Source organism: Ursus maritimus, unplaced genomic scaffold (genome assembly GCF_017311325.1).
Source record: "Ursus maritimus isolate PB19 unplaced genomic scaffold, ASM1731132v1 scaffold_24, whole genome shotgun sequence".
Taxonomy (NCBI): Eukaryota; Metazoa; Chordata; class Mammalia; order Carnivora; family Ursidae; genus Ursus; species Ursus maritimus.
Window position 1 is genome coordinate 5,503,201 of NW_024424897.1, and position 6,370 is coordinate 5,509,570.

Genomic DNA, 6,370 nt, shown 5'->3' on the forward strand with positions numbered 1-6,370 from the left:
CCACAGTCCCCAGTAAAGGCCTTCTCCAGGGACCTCCAGGGTCAGCCTCCAGCCCTGGCCAAGGGGGGTACAAGACAGGTGGGGTGGGGCCCGGGCATGAGCATGTTTAAGGGTCCCCAGATGCTTCCGACGTGTAGCCAAAGCGGGGGGGCGGCTCTGAAGGGGCTGGGCCCCGGGCTTCACAGGCACACGCTCTCAGGCAGCATCAGGGAGTGGGGAGAAAGCCTGCATCCCCGCTTATCCCCCATCCGTTCCTGCCCCGGCCCTTGGCGGGGCGGCTTCTTAACAAAGGTGTTCATTTACCTCGTATTTATTTATAAATTCAGTGTAATCCCAATCTAAATAGATTTCACACCATTTGCCGGTAAGTTGCAGACCTGACACCCGTTGGCACTCGACACCTGAGCGCATAGTTCTTACAACAAGGATACTCCCCTGTAGGCCTCGCACCAGCGCCACAGCGGGGAGACTGACGCAGGTGGGGGATCCCTCTAACCGCAGACCCCCCCGGCAGATTTTGCAGACTGCCCCACCCCCAGGCTCCCACATTGTACTGAGCGGTCCGATCTCTTTGTGGCTTTGCACCCGTGACCCGAGCTCTCCAAGCGGGCTCCTCATGTCCTCTGATCCCCATCTTTGAGTTGAGAAGCCCCCAAAACCACTTCATGCTTGAGTGTGGAGACAGTGCCTTCCCAAAGCAAGGAGCCAGCCTTCGGCCTTCAGACATGCCACCTTTTCTGCCCTCCTCCCCCAAAGTGTCCCCCAGCCGGGAATGTGATGGGGGATGGGCAGGAGCTCGGACCTCAGGAGCCCTCCACTCCCTGCCTCTGTACACCCTGTTCCACGGGTCAGGCCACCCCCCACACACACTCTAGTGACTCTGGGTGTCTGGAGGACCCCGGGATTCCCCAAGCCCCACTCTCTCTGCCCACCTGGAGCGAATAGGCCAGGCCCCCTACAGCGCTGAGGGCGGGGCTGGCTCTCCACCCCACCCCCCCTCCGGCAAACAGGCCTGCAGAAGGAGGGTGAGCTGGAGCATTGGCAGGAAGGAAGGCGGGAGGTGGGGGAGAGGTGGGCAGGAGTCAGGCGCACTTCCATCCTGGGCTGAGGCCCAAACGTAAACAGGTGTATTTGGACTCCTGGCAGGAGGCAGTGGGCTGGCCGCATGGGGCAGGCCTGGGCCTGTCCAGGGTGGGGATGTGGCGGGGAGGCCTGCGTTAACAATGGGGTGGCCAAGTGGCCCCAGGTCCTGCTGACACGGTCTTGTGTGATGAGGAGGAAAACACAGGTGACAAGGGAGCGGAGAATCCTGGGGTAGGGGACAGGACTTTGTGAGGCCATACGTGCTGGAGGTGCCCCAACACTTGTGTGGCAGCCCTGGGGGAAGGCAAGTCACCTTCCTCCTGAGGCACAGGTGTCTGTCCTGTCCCAGTCTGTGGCTCCCAGGTGGGCCCCGTCAGAGCCACCACGACGGCGGCGGTGCTGGGGCCTGGACTTGCCATGTGTGTCGGGAGCAGGCAGGGACCAGCGGGAGGGCACTGTCCCCCAGAAGCCAACAGGCCTGAGTGGCAGGGCGGGGTGAGGCGGGTGCACATTAACCAGAGGTAGCGACAGGGCCGGAGCGGTCTCTGTTGCCCCCACCGCCCCCGCCCCTCCACAACCCCCGCCCCCAGTCCATCACCCTGCCTGAGGCTGCTGGCAGTCCAGACCCTCTTTCCCTTTGAAGGAAGCTAAGCTCCCCAAAAGCAAGAGCTCCAGGAAGTGAGGAGGGCAGGCTCCCTGCCTACAGCCAACCCAGCCCAGGCCCCCCCGGGGGCCTCTGAAGGACTCCCCAGGCCCTTCCAGCCGATGTTCTGTTCGCTGTTCGCCCAGGGAATGGAGCTGGGGCCCAGAGGCTGCCCAGTCTTCTCTGCTCTTGGCCCAGCCACCACCGCCCTGTCAGCCGCCCCGTTCCCACCCAGGCCACGCTGCCCCCCTTCCTGCCTCACTCTGGGCACTGAGCTCCCCACATCTTCACCCCAGAGGGCACCCCGGTTCCCTTGAACTTGCTCACCGTGAACTGTGAGCTCTTCGTTGGCGGGGGTGGGCAGGGGTGCTGCCTCGGTGTTCAGCCTCTGAACCCAGAGTCTAGACCCCCCCGGGGGCAGAATGTCACCCCTATATTCACAGGGTCAAAGACAGTGGGCTGCTTCTTAAGCACTGAATGAATGCATGCATGAATGCATGAAGGAGCCGGCAGGTGGATGGGTAGGAAGTAGAAAAACATCCAAGTGGCCTTGGCAAGATGCCGCTGCAGACAGTGAACATGAAGGGGCTCTCCAGTGGCAGAGGCTGGGGTTGAGAAAGTTCTGGAAGCCCCCAGGGTACGGTGGGGGGTGGAGGTGAAAGCACTCCAGCCAAGGGAATCTTTGAGAAAAGCCCCAGGCCACCCTGTCTGGAAACAAGTAAGAGGCCCCTTTGCTGACCCTGTGGGAGGGACTGGGGTAATAAAAAGCACAGTGGGGTCCTGAACGCCAGTAAGGCGGAGTGGGAGGTGTGGCAGCTGTGAGCCAGGCGGGAGAGGGCGCCCTTGCAGGAGGAAGGAGTAGAGGGAAGTAGAAGAGGCCCGGCCTTCCTCCTTCTCCTCCGCCTCAACCCCTCCCCCACCAGGGGGCCCAGGTCCTGGGAAGGAGAATCTCAGGGGGCAAGCGTCGGGGCTGGTGTGGACAAACTGGTACGGCACTCAGGGCTCTCCCACATCTTTCCTTACCCCACCCAAACCCACGGTGCGGGCAAACGGGCCAGCGACGAGGTCACCAGAACAGAGCAGGGCCCGGCTCCGCTATCCCAGCGGTCCCTGTGCGCTAGGACGGCCCTGGGGCCGCTGAGCCCGAGGCCGCTGGAGTCAGGCTACTCCGGCTCTAAGTGGAGGCCAGGAGCTCTGTGAGGAGGCTGGGGGCCCCAGAGCCTGTGTTTCGCTAAAGATTAACCCTGGCCTGGTGGGAACTGCCTGGGAGGCTGGGCCAGGAACAGACACTATCCCACAAGGCCAGACAAGGCCCGTTTGGGAGAGAGGGGGTGGGGCGTCGGAGGCTGAGAGGGTGGAGCTCACAGAGGGCCGGGACTCAACCCCCAACCACATTCCCTGGGTCTCTCTAGGCTCCCTGCTTCCTGTGTGGGTTTATTGGGAGGGAAGGACATTGAGCCCCTGATGCCAGACTCGATCCTACAACGCCGGGATCACGCCCTGAGCCAAAGGCAGACGCTTAACGACTGAGCCACCCAGGCGCCCCTAAATATTTTATTTTTGAGTAATCTCTACACCCAGCACGGAGTAAACTCACAACCCCGAGATCAAGAGCCGCATGCTCTATGGACTGAGCCAGCCAGGCACCTCTTAAAAATCAGACTTATTACGGGGGGCGCCTGGCTGGCTCAGTCAGAACAGGCAACTCTCGGGACGCCTGGGTGGCTCTGTCGGTGAAGCGTCTGCCTTCAGCTCAGGTCGTGATCTCAGTGTCCTGGGATCGAGTCCCGCATCGGGCTCCCTGCTCAGCGGGGAGCCTGCTTCTCCCTCTGCCCGCTGCTCCCCCTGCTTGTGCTCTCTCTCTGACAAATAAATAAAATCTTTAAAAATAAAAAGAAGAGAAAAAAAAGAACATGCAACTCTCCATCTCAGGGTTGTGAGTTCAAACCTCAAGTGGGCATGGAGCCAGTACTTTAAAAAGTATTTTTAAAGATTTGGATATGTCAATTGTATCTCAATAAAATTGAAAAAATAAATAAATAAAACTTATTGTGTACAGGGGCGCCTGGGTGGCACAGCGGTTAAGCATCTGCCTTCGGCTCAGGGCGTGATCCCGGCGTTCTGGGATCGAGCCCCGCATCAGGCTCCCTGCTCTGCTGGGAGCCTGCTTCTTCCTCTCCCACTCCCCCTGCTTGTGTTCCCTCTCTCGCTGGCTGTCTCTCTCTCTGTCAAATAAATAAATAAAATCTTAAAAAAAAAAAAACTTATTGTGTACAAACAACAAAAATTCTCCTGTCCTTCAAGCCAATCCCCAGAAGTAACCGTGACTTTTTTTTTTAAAGATTTCATTTATTTATTTGTTTGTATGAGAGAGAGAGAGACCGTGCCCACGAGTTGGGGGGGGGGCAGAGGGAGAAGCAGACTCCCTGATGAGCAGGGAGGGGGATGCGGGGTTGATCCCAGGACAGAGCCACCCCGGCACCCCTACTGTGACCACTTTCAACTCTTTCGGTTGCTCAGTGCTGGGTTTTCAGTTTATCTGCACTTGCGCTCTGGTTTCCCTCCGTAGAGGACCAAGATGGAGCTTGTCTCCCATCGTCCCACTGGGGTGAGGTTTTTGGTTAAGCCAGGGACCTGATGTGAGGATGTCCTGCATACGGCTCCCTGCTGAGCTGCAAGTATCCTGTGAATGTGTCCTTTTCACGTAGGACACAGGAGGTCACACGTGGCCTGTTTCTGGTCATTTACCTGCTTTTCTGCGTATTTATGGCTAATTCCTCACAAACCAGGAGTTGGATGCTTAACCGACTGCGGACTGTGCCGCCTCGGCGCCCCTAACCTGAGTTGATTCTTAAGAGTAGGCCTGGGTAGGGCCCCCTGAGTGGCAGACCTAGGCTCAAATCTGGTCTGAGGGATCTGCAGGCCCAGACTCCTGGGTGGGGGTGGGGTGGGTGGAGGGCGAGGCTGGTCTGTTTGTTCTCTCTGTGGCAGGCTGGGGGCAGCTGGACCGGTCCTCTGTCATAGAGGCATGGGCCCCTAGTCTTAGGAGCCTTCTAGTATCACCTACAGGTAAGGAAACTGAGGCACACAGCAAGAAACAGGTCTAAGAATATCAGCACAGGTAAGGGTGGCTTTTCTTGGGCTCCATTAGCTAGGGGACCCAACTGAACATCTGTCACCTGTCCATTCACTGCGCCCCCCACGTGCCCCTTTATTTCACCGCGTTGGCAGTGTGCGTGCCTCTCCTGCTGGATGGGGAGCTCCAGGAGCGCAGCAGGACGGATGGAGAGGGCGGGCAGGGTGCACCCCAATTCTCCCAGGGACTTACCAGCACAGCTAGGTCCGGCAGCCAGGGCTCTGAGCTGGGAAGACAGTGCGGAGCCAGGAGAAGATAGCTCGGGTCTGTCCTCCCTGCCCTCAGGAACCCTTGGCCTTGCCTCCCAGCCCAGCCCTCCTTGGCCTTATTAACGAGGCCCTGCGGAAGATGCAATTGTGTGTGGTGTCTGGCAGGTAAAGGGCACTGAGAAACAGGGACGCTGTTCACTGGCTTCCATTCATGCATTCATTCAACGGATCCAGACAGAGAGGAAGACCCTTCCATGGGTGTGGGGGACACGCACAAACAGAAGACCAAATGCTCAGAGCAAGAGCATGTGGGCCCCAAGAGTGCACTGGGGACTCCCAAGGCAGGGTCATCTCATTCAGTCCCCTGCCTCAGGGCAGCTACTGTGTCAGGGAAGGAGACCTCCTGGTTTCCCACCACAGGGCAGGATCCATCAGTCCTTAGCATCAGGGAAAGACCTGGCCCTCAGCCAGCTCCAGGCAGGAATTCCCCGTGTCCCCTCCGCCCCGGCTAACAGCTGTAGAGTCCCCTCTGTGCTCCACCACCGGAACCAGGCCACTTTCTCTCATTGCTGTCTCCTGAATCCTCTCCAGGTATCGTCCAGATCAGTGCGGTGACCCACTCACCTGTGTCCCTGCCTCAGGCCACCCCTTAGAAGCACCTCACCAAATACAATCCACCCTTAGCTGATTTGGTCCCCAAGGCCACCCTCCTTCCCCTCCCAACCAAACTCAGCTCTCCTCTCTGGACACCCCTTCCCGGCTTCCCAGCTGCTATAAGGCTAGCCCCTCTTCCCCGGGTCCCTCTTCCCAACTTCAAACACACACATGTGCGGCCCAAAGCCTCCCAGATCTGCCGGGGGCTGGGGGGGGGGGGGGGGGGNNNGGCTGTGATGCTGCTTCCCCAGCCTGTATCCCACAGGCTCGCAGTGCACCCTAAATTCCCAAATGTTTCCAAGAGGGCAATCTTCTTATCTCCGAACTTAGCCAGCAGGAGGGGTGGGGCGCACCCTGCGCAGGCTGTCAGCCCCCTGAGGCAGGCCGGCCTCTCTCTGCTGCCTACAGTAGGTTCTCGATCAGCGCCCTTGAGTTCATGCTCCAGTGACTGAACCTGCCCTCCGCCCAGAAAGATCCACCTGCTTATAGGGAGGGCACGTGTGGGGGCACTTCCGGGCCCCTGCCCCAGGAAGAGGGAGGCAGAGGCCCTGCACTCCACTGGGGTCTCCGCTCTGCTGAGCCCGCGGGCGGCCGGGGAGTAGCCGGAAAGCGCTGAGTCACGTTCAGGGCATGGGGCCCCGGGGG